General features: G+C 48.4%; 1 non-coding gene across 1 annotated transcript; it reads right to left on the reverse strand.

The window, feature by feature from the left end:
* Positions 1–11,483: 11,483 nt before the first annotated feature.
* Positions 11,484–11,555, reverse strand: TRNAP-UGG (transfer RNA proline (anticodon UGG)). The gene has a single exon. It is a non-coding gene; the product is annotated as a tRNA-Pro (tRNA).
* Positions 11,556–13,781: the final 2,226 nt, after the last annotated feature.

Consider the following 13,781-nt stretch of genomic DNA (forward strand, 5'->3'; position numbering starts at 1 on the left):
GGTTAAAACCTGGCTGTTTCCTTGGTATGTGTAACTTGCCCGTTCTGTCCGGTTCTGTCTGACACTTCCGCCCTCTTTGAGCCACCAGCGCCAGGATGCCTGCAAGGTGACAGTGCGCTTTATAAGACACATAAATAAATGTCCCAGCTACCTAAAACACAGACTACGTGGATATAAGCAGTCTAGATCCTTGAGGTCAAACTTAATATGCATTCCCCATTTCAGGAAGGGTTGAATAGGGGGCAGATCCTTTATGCTCGGGGCAGCAAATCTGTGGAACTCCCTGCCGAGATACTTCTGCACCATAGATACAGAGACCCTCTTCAGGAAAGGGGTTAAAACCTGGCTCTATAGGGCAGACCAAGAGCCTGAGGGCCTGACGTTTGAGCTGTCCAGCGTTGGAATACTGCCCGCTTTAGCGCCGGGACACCTCTGTTTGAGGTCGCTGTCGCACTTTATAGGTGTCTGTATTATTATTACTATTATTATTATTATTATTAATATTATGTACATTGCTATTGCAATATGGCAACCCGCTGCTTAGTTTAATTATTGTTATTGTTTCGTCTACTTTTATTCTTTTGATTGATATTGCTTACGTAGGCGCTGCAAGTAGTGGAAGGTGCTGCAGCCCCTCAAAAGGACCATGCCTGAATTCAGAAGGTGAGTGATTAATGCTTAAAAGTTGTGTTTATTGTGTCACATTTGTTGTGCATTAAAGACGGGTATATTTTCTGACAAACTGTATCTTGTTATTTATTTTCTTCTATAGCGCACGGCTACTCCCAAGAGCATCCCGGCGCTTTGGCGAAGAGAACTTAGTGCAGAGTGACAACACAACAACTAAAAACTGAGGGGAACCTAAAGCTACTATTGAGCAAAGAGACAAGTTTTCAGTGCTTTCCTGAAAGCGAGAAGGCTGTTAGCCTTTCTTAGAGACAGAGGTAGCTCGTTCCAGCCCAGCGGAGCCAGATAACTGAATGACCGGCCTCCTATTCTGGAATGCTTGATGGCAGGCACAGCCACCTGGGCCAAAGAAGCTGACCGCAAAGCCCTGCTAGGCAGGTAGAAAGATAGGCATTTCCCAATGTACTTGGGGCCTACACAGTGAAGGGCTTTAAAGGCCAAGGTCAGGCTTTTAAATAAGATTCTCTTGGGGATGGGCAGCCAATGCAATGCTTTGAGCAACTCAGCGGCGCTGGCCCGTCTCAGGAGCCCAAAGATGGCTCGAGCTGCCGAATTCTGCACCACTTGCAGGCGGGTCAAAAGATATTTAGGTAGACCCAAGTAGAAGGCGTTCGCATAATCCAAACGCGACCCTATCAAGGCCTGCACGATGGGTTTTTTGTGGTGGAGTGACAACAAAGGAAGAAACTTCCTAAGCATCCTCAGAATGCCAAAGCATTTCCCTGAAAGCCCAATGATTTGGGGTCTGAAAGATAGGTCACAATCAATCAAAATTCCAAGGTTTTTTGTCCGGGGGAAACATATGTGGAGAAGTGTGGCTCACTGGTTAAAGGAGGCATACCCTGAAGCTGAGGTCAGACCCGGGACCAGGGTTCGACTCCCCACGCGGCAGGGTCCTGAACCCAATTGTCCACGGACTTGATCATTCTCGCTTCGGTGCCCACTCTAAGCACAAGTTCACACTATGCAGCTCTGGGCAACAAGCTTGCTTAATCTCCACAACGGCCCCCCATGGCGGGATGCCTGGCTATCACCTTTGGGATGCCCAGCATGGGTGATCTCACAGGGAAAAACCAGGACGGGTTCCCAAGGCAAGTGCCGAGATGCCCAAGGGTACATCGAGTGCTATATAAGAACACACATACATACATATCCTGTGGCAACCAGGCCTTCCAGCTGGGATCAGGGGTACAGCCAAAAAAAAGCAGCTCCGATTTGTCGGAGCTGCATTTTACCATGCCGCCGGAACCACTCGAAGACAGCACCTAGACAGTCCCTAATCCGTGTGCCGTCAAAAGCCCCACCTCTGTCACACGTGAACAGAAGGTGGGTGTCGTCAGCATAGGATATGATCTGGGCGCCAAAGGATTCCGCCACCACCGCCAGAGGGGCCATAAAGATGTTAAAAAGCATGGGGCTAAGAATGGAACCCTGAGGAACCCCCACCTCTAGCGGCGACATATTGGCGGAATAAGGAGGCGCCCAGATCGTTTGCCGGTGGCCGGTAAGAAAGGATTTAAACCAGTTCAACACCGTCCCACGTAAGCCAATTTCCCAGAGTCTTAAAAGGAGGCCTTCGTGGGGAACGGTGTTGAACGCCGCCGACAAGTCAAGCATAACCAACATGGCCTTGCCTCCTGAATCTAATTATTTTAATTTGGAGGTCCTGGTTACTTTTCTTTATCTTGATGCAAATTGAGAGGATTTGGTCGAGTGAACTATGTGACAGTCTTGCAAGCAGGCAGAGAGTCTGATATTTTCCAACACGAACTAAAATTCAAACAGTTGTTAATGACCTGTAAAAATATTTAAAAATTCACCACCAGTTAGGAAACAAAAAATAGAGCCCATTTTTACGTAATTCCGAAGTGTGATGAAAAGAAAGAATAAATACAATAGAGATCGTTTACTTGGTGATGCGCAAATGAAAAATATCCACTGAAACCTCACACATTCTGTATGGTTTCTGCTATATATTTTCCCAAGCAACACCCATGGTTTTTGACATTGCCCCAGATTTACACAGTGGCGGCCATCCTCTACTATGGCGGAGGAGCGTCGCCCCGCTGCTTTTAAGCAGTGAGAACAAGAAAATGACAATAACTTGAAGTTATTGTCATTTTATGCTTCGTGTCCTGCTGCTTTGCGGCAGGCGGTTGGACGCGGCTGCTCTGATCTCCAAGCAGTGCAGGGGATGGGTGGTTTTCCCACTCCTAAGTGCGCAATGACTGTTTGGTCGGCCCTCTCGGGCAGCCCTAACCAGTCATGCGCACTTCACTGTGTCTTGGCAGTGCGACCAATCACAACGTTGTGATTGGCTTAGGGGAGAGACCCTGGCTGCCTGCTTTCAGTTCCTGTCAGAACCAGCAGAGCAGGAGGAGAGAAAATGCAGACCCAGCTTCAAGGTAAGTTTTTTACATTTTTTTATTTTGATATCCCCTACTCCCCGAGCCTCCGTGCGAATGCCGCTCCACCCATCCCCCACGTCCACATCATCACCCACGAGCCATGTTGGGCGCGACTGGATTTACAACTTAGCATACATCTGGGTCAGCACCAAAACTAAAGCCTTCCCAAAGCAGGCACAGCATGGAAAAAAGAAAAAGTAAAAAATGAGGAGAAATGTTTACATTTCTCTTTTATTACTTTTTCCTCAAGTGCTGTCCACACAGAATGAGGAATACGTCTCCTTTGCTCCTTTTTGTGCACATAAACAATCATGCCAACGACACAGACACTCTTGCACCGTGGTGTAAGGGTGCATGCGTTGGCACTAGGCTGCAGTTTGTGTGCCTGTGCACCGGCAGACAGGACAGGAATATGCCGTAGCTTGTAGAAATGGCGTCTTTTTTCTCTTTTCTTTTGACGCAGGGCAACGCACCTAGAAGGCTCGTGGCATTGCCCTACTCCAAAATATTGTAAATAGGTTACTCATTTTGGACTTGTATCGCTCTTGCACCAAGTTGTGTGGTACAAAAAGTGACGGAACTCCGCTCGTAAATAGGTCCCTTTTTTCCTAGGAGTGAGGATATCAGCCGCAGTCCGTGCAGGTAACAGTGGTGAGGCCGAGTAAGGGGGGATTTCGAAGGACGACGCAGAGGGGAAATTAAATAAGTAATTAATGTTCCCTCCTCATCGTCCGTTGAAACCTCCCCCCAACACGGCCCCACAGCCTCACCGCTGTTACCTGCACGGACCACGGCTGGAGGATATGCTCCACGCTGTGGACGTCACAATACGTGGGGTACAAGGTCATTGAGCGTGATTGGGCCCAGGGCATGAGGCTCACAGCAATCAATGAGATTCACTCTGAGGCACTGAGGGATCAAAAATTTGCTAGCGTTCGCGACAAGAATTTTCAATTCTATTAAGGACACGGAGGCGAGGATTATGCTTCTCAATCTTTACTGCATAAAACACAGCAGCCAATGAAAATGGATATTTTCACAAAAAACAGTAAAACAAACTTCATTTCCCATGAGTACACATGAGTATAGGCATGCCCCCCATAGTCCATAAGAACCCCTTGCGTGCTCCCATCATCCTCTTTCTTTGAGGCGAAACAAGTCCAACGAAACTTGAACATTCACAACTCCTCCAACGTGGAAGAACATCTGTAGGTCAACATCCTGACATTCGAGGTCGTTCAGTCCGACTTCTTATCAGATCCTGAAATAAAGGAATAACACCACCGTAATCACTGAATATTAGGGTGGGCAAGCTTATTACATACTGTACATTAAGCCGGGTGGGATAATCCTCGCCTCTGTGTCCTTAATAGAATTGAAAATTCTTGTCGCGAATGCTAGCAAATTTTTGATTCTATTACAGGACAGGAGGCTTCAGATTATGCTTGTTTAACGCTGATTAAATACCACTGAAGTAATATCTCCCACCGGCTTATAATAAAACATTTTAAACGTTGATTCAGAAGACCAATCTGCACGACGCATTATATCTTGGATAGTTGAACCCAAACCATATGATTTCGACGCCATTGCGCCTCTCACTGAATAAGCACCAAAGATCTGTGTATCAACACCGGCTTCTTTCATAATGAAGCGAAGCCATCTGGCAATAGTGGCAGCTACCACCGGCTTAGAGGGCTTTTGGATCGCAATCAACAACTGAGTACAGCCCTGCGGCCGCAAGGCCTTGGTACATTCCTCGTAAGTCTTCAAACATTGGATCACACATCATTTTTCATTATCAGGGAAAGAATTGTAAGAAATATGTCGAGACAATGTTTTAGTACAACCTGTAATATGGAAAGAAACCCCTTCCGGGGTAAACACTCTACCTGTTACGTCGAGTGCTCTTACATCTGAAGATCTTCTGCAAGACGATAAGCAAAGCAACATGGCCAATTTCGCCGACAATTGCTTTCTAGACAGAAGAACATTGGTCGGCCATTTGTTAAATAACGAGATCACTAAAGAAACGTCCCAGAACCTGGTATACTTGGGTTTGGGAGGGTTAGCCACCCTGATTCCTTTCAATAACTTGCAAACTACCGGGTGCATGCCTACCGGTTTCCCGTCTACCAGAGCATGACCCGCCGAGATAGCGGAACAAAAATTATTGACCGAACGGTACGCTAAACCGTCGGCAGCTTTCTCCGACAGAAAATTCAAAACTTGGGGTAACTCTGCCCCCACGGGATCCAGGTGTCGTCCAACGCACCAATCCACCCAGTTCTTCCAGGCGGCGGAATAACGTTTCCTGGTGGAAGGAGCCCATGCCTGCTTGATGAACTGGGCAGTTTTGCTCGAAACTCCCGGCAACTGCAACTGTTCCCGGAAAGCCTCCATGCCATCAGCTATAACCTGCCCTCCAACAGCAACGGATGCTGTTCCTGACGAGGGCCCTGCAACAACCACTTCGAGTCCGGTAGTAATCGTGGACGATCGCGGCTCCACTGCAACAACGTGGGAAACCATGCTTGCGATGTCCACCACGGAGTCACCATGACTATTTCCGCCCTTTGTCTGATCACTTGAGTCATCACCCTGGGGATCAACAAGAACGGGGGAAAGGCATACTGAATCCCCTGAGACCAATCCTGCAGGAATGCATCGGTCGCTGTCGCTATCGGGTCCGGTCTCCAGCTGAAGAACCGGGGAATCTGATAAGTCAATCTGGAAGCGAACAGGTCCGTCTGAAAAGGACCCCAAATGGTTTGTATCCAGTGGAATACTTGGGGAAGCAGCTTCCAGTCGCTGTAATCCCTCAAATGTCTGGAATTCCAGTCCGCCACCTGGTTGGCCTGGCCTGGAATGTACTCTGCTATTACCGAGATTTGATTCTGGAGGCAATAGTGCCAAAAGTCTTTGGCTATTTGGACAAGAAGTGACAACCTCGTGCCGCCCAACTTGTTGATATACCTCACCGTGGACACGTTGTCCAAACGGAGGAGGATGCAACAAGATGTCTGCCTCGGGGATAACGTGCGAATCGCAAACGACCCCGCTAGCAGTTCTAAACAATTTATGTGAAGTTCGAGCTCTTGCGTTGACCATCTGCCGCCTGTGGAAACCTCTCCACAGCGCGTGCCCCAGCCCCACCTGCTGGCGTCTGACTCGATTATCACCTCTGGTTGTCATCCGAAGATCGCCCTGCCGTTCCAGGCGTCCACGTGGCCCAGCCACCACTGAAGCTCGGTTCGGACCTCCTCTGAAAGGGGAACAGAGTCCGTGTACGAGAGTCCCCTCTGAAGATGCTTGATCTTCAGACGCTGGAGGGCCCTGTAATGCAGGGGCCCCGGGAATATCGCCTGAATAGGTGATGCCAATATCCCCACTACTCTGGCCAGCGTCCTCAGCGTCACCATTTGCTTGTCCAGCAACTTCACAATCTCCTTTTTCAAATCCCTCTATTTCGCTTGGGGCAGACACAGTTGTGCTGTCTGGGAGTTGATTGTGAACCCCAGGGATTCTATCACCTGTGTCGGGACCATCACCGACTTCTTTAGATTTATCACGAACCCTAAGTCCTGGAGCAGCGAGGTAGTCATGATCAGCTGCTGCTGTAGGACGGACTGGTCCTGCGCCATGATCAGAATATCGTCTAGATAAATGATCAGTCGCACTCCTCTTTCTCTGAGATAGGCTACCACCGGTTTCATCACTTTGGTGAAGCACCAGGGAGCCAAGGAGAGACCGAAAGGAAGGGCCAAGTATTCATAGCATTGGCCGTTCTAGAGAAATTGCAGGAACCTGCGGTGTGGAGGAAAAATCGGTATAGAAAGATATGTATCCTTGAGGTCCAGACGGACCAACCAATCTTTTTCTTGCAACAAATCTGCTAACAAATGAATACCTTCCATTTTGAAATGGTTTTAAGTCAGGTACTGGTTGAACTCTTTGAGGTTGAGCACTAACCTGTTGCCACCCCCTTTCTTCTGGACAATAAAGACATTGCTGGAGAAACCGCGAGGGCCTCTCTGACATAGAGCAATCGCGCCTTTCTGCAGCGAGTCTGCCACCTCTTCGTCTATGAAATTGTGATCTAGTTGGGAAAAATATAGAGGTGGCGGGGGGGACGCCTGCGCCGGGTGCGAATAGAACTCCAGCTGAAATCCCTGAATGGTCTGCAGCACCCAAGCGTCCTAAGTCAAGGCTTGCCACTGTGGCAGACAGTGCTGCGTGCGCCCCCCAATGGAAGTAGAGAGACATCTGTTACAGTCACCGGTATTCTGGTTTGACTTGAAGCTCGCTCTGTTGTTTCCCGACTGGAAACGTCCTTTGTTAAACCTCCTTCTGGATGGATAGAAGGTGCCACCGCGGGTGGAGTCCCACTCTCCACGCCTGCGACCAAAGTCTCCTCGTTGGGAACCTTGCTGGAAACCTCCGCCTGACAAGCGACCCCCGCCTCGCCCGGCCCTGTTGAAAACACCCTTATTGAGGGCGCGCTTGATTCCACTCTGTGCCTTATCCAAGGCGGTGAATGTCCCCACGTATTTAGTCACGTCTTTGACGAAACGGTCTCCGAACAAAAAGCCCCCCGCTAGAGGGCCTGGTTCAGCTTCAGCAAGTTCAGTTAGATTACTGTCCATCCTGAGAAACAAAGACTTGCGCCTCTCCGAAGAGATTGCGCAGTTGCCATTGCCTACCAAGCAAATAGATCGCTGAGCCCAGCCTGCCAAGATGTCCAGATCCACAGGAGTCACCCCTTCTTTGGCCACCAGGGCCATCTCCAGGATTTTTGCCAAGGGCCCCACAACGTCAAGCATTTTATCTTAGCATCCCCGCCAGGCCCGGTCTAACCCCCGTTTGGGGTCCTTCGAAAACTTCTTCAAAAAGGTTAACATGCTAAGCGAAAGCGGAAGTGTCCCGTTGGGGCAGGGCGGAGGGTGAAGCACTACAGCGAGAGGAACGTAGAGGCCTTAGGAAAACACCAATTTCACTAGACTGGTTTACCATTCTGGGTATGTTTGAAACAGGGGATGACGGGGACTCTGCTGATTCATTGCACTTGTCTTAAATACGTTTTGCTGTGATTAAGATTCCATGTACCGTTTCGAACTGTGGTGTACTTGATGATAGTACGGGAGTCCCCGTACTATTCTAGATTCTACCCCTGCTTGACTGTATGAATAGACAATACCAGGATACACAACAATATGGGTGTGGCCATTGTACATTTTGATGTTTATGCGCAAAAATTGGGAGTGTCGGGAGGGTTTTTCTGAGGGTGGAGGGTGGGTTCTATTGCTTCACAGGGGGTTGTTACTATCGTTCACTAGAGGAAGAAAAAACAAAATCACAATGTACTATGTAACTACTATTACTTTGCGGGCGGGAACATGTTCCACTCTGATTTACTGATGAGATCATACCTCTGTTTTTTGCTCCGATCACTTTGCTAATAAACAGATTTTCAAAAAAAAAAAAGGTTAACATGCTGGCATCTATCTCCGGAGTGTCAGCCACACCATCCGGGATATCTGGACGAGGACACTCCGACCGTAACCGGTTACGGACCTCTCTATCAAAGCTTTTCCTGAGGTTCTCATGAAGGTATTCGGAAACCTCTTGCGGCGGAACCCAGTCCGAAGATCGCGGGTGTACTATGTCCGAAGGGTCAAAGTTAAAGGTTTTGGCAACCTTGTCCTCTGCCGTTTTGGGGATAACTTTAGCCTTTTTGAGAGGGGGAGGTTGCTCCACCGAGGTGTCCGTGTTGGTATCTGTATTTGTGGTGGTGGTATCAGTGTCCGTCAGAATCGGCCTTTTATTTCTCGCCTTACCACCTGTATGGGGCTGGTTCGATGCCCGTCTTGCCGGTAGGGAAGCCAAGGATTGCGCGTGCGGCCATTGCGTCTGCTCGGCCGAACCTGCGGCGGAAGAAGAAGAAGCTGCTTGCTTTCCTTTTCTCTTCTTATCGTATCCATGGCGTTTCGCAAAACCCTCCAGTTGTTTCCGTAAGGGGCGTAGGGCCACCGCAAGTGCCTGTTGCACTGTCTGAGGGACCTTTGTCTCCATGGCTCGATTCACAGAAGCTTGGACCGAGGCATCCAAAGCTTTCACAATATTGTCCTCCAAGACAGCTTCCTGCTGTCCTTCAACAATCTCCTCCCCATCTGCATATTCTTCATCCGGGTACCGTACCCAATTCTCCATGGTGCAGGAATACACCTCACAGTACAAAGGAGAACACTCTAGAAATTCTCACACCGGGAAGGGTAATGGGGGGGGGTCAGCCCAAGCACACTGGTACAAATCAAAATCTGGCAACGATACCCAAACCCCCTCAGCAAAGCTGTAGTCAATTAGGTCAGCGGCCACGGCCCTTAGATCTCCTGAGCGTGTGCACACCCTGGGCCTTCACTATTTTACAACCAAAAATCTCTGGCGATCTAACAAGGAGCACGCCGGTGTGTGGAACGTGTGAACACGTGCGTTCCCGTAAGCCAGTGTTATCGCGTCGAGGCGCGCAGCTCAAAAGCGACCAAAAAACCTACAAAAATAGCCCAATTTGGTCAGCGTCCTGGGCGCGCGCGTGGACCGAGAGCCACCCGGTTTGAACGTCACGGCGTATCAGGGGAGCCCATGCGCGCCCTCGGGCTGCCGGTACCGGGCTCCACTGAAATGCACGGCGGCTCCTTGCCGGTCAAGGACCGTCTCTTTAAGCACTTCGAAGCGCGCACTCCACAGCGGAAATAATTACAGCTAAAAGCTGAACGGCCCAAAGTGAGTGTGAGAAAGAAATAAAGTCAGAGAGTGCAATTATTTCGAACAAAAGAGCACCAATAACAAGAACAAATATGCTAACGCATTAAGACCCCAAGTATAAGCGGATGATCCCGCAGTAACATCAAATCATAGCAATATAAACCCCCAACAGCACCCCAAACCACAAGCAGAGTGAGGGAACCAGAGGGGAGGTGCACTTAACTTTGACTTGTGAGCAGCAAAGAAAGAGGATGATGAGAGCACGCAAGGGGTTCTTATGGACTCTGGGGGCGTGCCTTGCTCATGTGTATTCATGGGAAATGAAGTTTGTTTTACTGTTTTTTGTGAAAATATCCATTTTCATTGGCTGCTGTGTTTTATGCAGTAAAGATTGAGAAGCATAATCTGAAGCCTCCGGTCCTGTAATAGAATCAGCTCGCCGTGTGTGATTGTGCCTGCAGTGTGTGACACACTGTGGGATAGGGCTCCTGTGCACAAGGTGTGAGACTCACAAATAGAAGGATTGTACCGGAAGGATGTATCAAGGCAAGACACGTATAAATAATAAAAATGAGGAGGAGGCAGGAATGAAGAATAAAAAGGTTAATGTTGTCAATTCAATGTTTTCTTCCCCAAGTTTCTAAACTTGTAATGGTTGATGTTTGAGTTAAACCCGGGATCGAACCAGGGACCTTTAGATCTTCAGTCTAACGCTCTCCCAACTGAGCTATTTTGGCCGCTCATAATGCACTGTTGTGACTGTTCTGATTCCAGTGAACACACCCTGGAGCTGTTGTGCTCGGAGTTGTTTCCGGGTTCACGGGTCTCATTTACTCCTGCCCCCTCAGACTGGTGAGTGCCTCCGCCTCTTTCTTCCCATTGCCGGAGCCGGGCACAGAATACACAGAGCAGGGTCCTTGTGCCCAGAATATGCCCATCACAACCACAGCCACAGGCTATCACTACGAAGGGTGCCTGGGGTCGTTATTGTACCCCTAAAAATACACATCGCAATGACTGACCAGAGAATAAGCCTTTGAAATACACCTCTGCCACCAAAGATCCCCCGCCAGGGGACTGTGCCACAGAAGCCAATCAGAACCAAGGCGCTTTAATCGCGTCCATATGAATTATTGAGCCAAAGAAAACTCACGGGACATTTAAAGAGCCCCAGAATTCCCGCATCTCTTGATGCACCAATCAGAGTGAAGGAGGCCGAGTCCGTCCTTCTAACTTCACTCTGCACAGAAACAACCGATCATTAGAAATATAACTGAGTCCCTTCTCAGAGAGTTACCCTTGTGTGAGGATGGGGTCTCAGCCCTGCTGCTGTGTCCAGTGTGCACCCCCACGGCTCACCTTTCCGTCTCAGATTCAGCGCGAGTGACATAAAAACAAACCCCTCCTGGCTGCTGATGTGGCGGGGTCGCTGCCCCGCCCCCTCCTCCAGCTGTTTTTGCAGCTGGCTCGGTGGTGCAGGGCTCACTTTCTTGCCTTGAGTGCTGCAGAGTATGTGTGTAATCAAATGCAAAACCAACCCTGGTGATTTGAAAGTCACTTGTTTTGTGACTCGCACCTTTTCAAAGTATCCATTTATTGAAATGTGACTTTACAAAAAGAAAAAGGGGGCTCGTCCGGGATTTGAACCCGGGACCTCTCGCACCCAAAGCGAGAATCATACCCCTAGACCAACGAGCCAGCTGTGACATACCGTGTTAAACTTTGTATATATTGTGTCAATCTCTGCTCGGATTCTACTTGTCTTTTATATCATTCTTGTCTGTCCCCTCCTTAGTCGCAGGGACTCCCAAAGGACAGACGGACGCTCCATGGCGGGGTCTCCTGACTCAGATATTCTTCTTTCAGCAAATACCTGCTTCCTTTAATTCAAAACTACAAAGAGAAGGAAACATCCACCACACACCTCTGCAGATTATTGAAACATCCACCACACACATCTGCAGATTATTGAAACATCCACCACACACCTCTGCAGATTATTGAAACATCCACCACACACCTCTGCAGATTATTGAAACATCCGCCACACACCACTGCAGATTATTGAAACATCCACCACACACCTCTGCAGATTATTGAAACATCCGCCACACACCTCTGCAGATTATTGAAACATCCACCACACACCCCTACAGATTATTGTGACAGGATCACACTTTGAGGGTCTCATTTACAGGAAACTGACGCATCGGCATTGATGCATCCGTTTCCTTGCACCCGCACCAAATGTCCTTGCGACACCATAGATGCGCTGTATTTAGAGTACAGGGCTCCATGGTGCACGGAATAACAGATGCGTCAGAAATTCTGACACATCTGTTGGCGCAAAAGTGACGCATTACTGGAGTTGCTCATAAAACTAATGCAACTCCAGCAATGCATCAGATCACGTAGGCAAGTCCCACTGCAAAAGCCCTGCGTCACTCCTTAAGCCTAGTTTGAGCAGGCGAAAGGATTTTGACTCAGTGAAATCATAGCGTGACGCAGTGAAATGTACATTTCACTGTGCCCGCTCTACAAGGCTTTTTTGCATGGAAACACCTACCCAGCATACTTTATACCTGGCGCAGGTATAATGCACAGCAGTGCATTGCAGACTGATGCACTGGACACAATGCGTCGGCTTGTACATAAGGCACATTGTGGTGCACTGATTGCGCTGCATCAAAAAAAGTGATGGGGCGCAAGGGTCTTTTAAATGAGGCCCTGAGTCTGTCAGCTTTACAAAAGTGTAATTCCTATTTTACTTGGGCCTGAAGGGTTTACATTAGTACGAACATGTGTTTCTCCGGCAGGGACCATTCTACATTATTAATGGATCCATAGCAGATGGGTTACATTTTTATAATTCTTAAAGTCTATTTCAGTCCGATTAAGAATACAGACACTAAAGGGTTATAACATCACAGCATAGCACTAATGAGAAAACATCAAATTAAAAAGGAGCGCATACTATGTTACTTTATTTTCAGCCAAGATTCAAGCCATCAAAAGTCCAGCCACATATTCAATATGATACAATTCCACAATATTCAATTTTCAGGAGTCTTGCGATTGCGTTTCATAATGCAGCTTCTATTCATTTTTCAGAACAAAACTCTTTTTCCAATCAGCCCAGTCAACGAGTTTCGTCCCTGAGGACTACATCAGGTTTCTGAGTTCCAGTACCACATATTTCGAATGGTGTGTTGCTTCTAAGAATGTGAGGTCACGAAAAGTAGAGCGTACAAGTGTAAAAGATATTCAGTAAAACGCACTAGTGCGACACAAGGGCCCACACTGCTGGTGTTTATTTTTAGTGTCTAATAAGAGATAATGCCTGGTCGGGGAGGGCGCAGATGGTGTTTGCTCCAGAGCAGAGTGAGAGGGCATCAGTGTTACATGCCCACTCTCTAAGGGTGTGACGGGCTGTGTCTGTGACCTTTGGCCAATCACAATCACTGGTGCATTCCTACTAAGGAAAGACACATTTCCCCTTCAGGGAGTGTCCTCTGTCCTTGGCACAGACAGACAGGCCTTTTATTCCACTGGGCATTTCCCCAGTAGGCTGCAGAATGCGACACACATGGAAAGAGTAAATAACCAAGAGAAATACAAATATTTCTCCTCTTTATGCTGACTTTGGGAAGGCGTACGGTTTTGGCGCTGCCCCAGGTTCATGTGATTAAGTAAATCTGGGGCAGCATTAAAATTCATGGGCGTTGCGGGGAAAACCCACCATCAACACCCATGAAATGATTCCTACCGCAGAGAACGGCAACACAGCCACTTGCGCAGCTTTGTCTTACTCCGTATCTATGAGGCCATGCAACGGCCCACAAAGCGACTTTGTGTTGCCTCATAGATATGATTGAGGCGCCTGAGCCGTTGGAGCATCAAAAAAAGTGACGACCCGGCAGTGCC

This window comes from Lissotriton vulgaris, chromosome 1_1 (assembly GCF_964263255.1).
Source record: "Lissotriton vulgaris chromosome 1_1, aLisVul1.2, whole genome shotgun sequence".
In the NCBI taxonomy this organism is placed as follows: Eukaryota; Metazoa; Chordata; class Amphibia; order Caudata; family Salamandridae; genus Lissotriton; species Lissotriton vulgaris.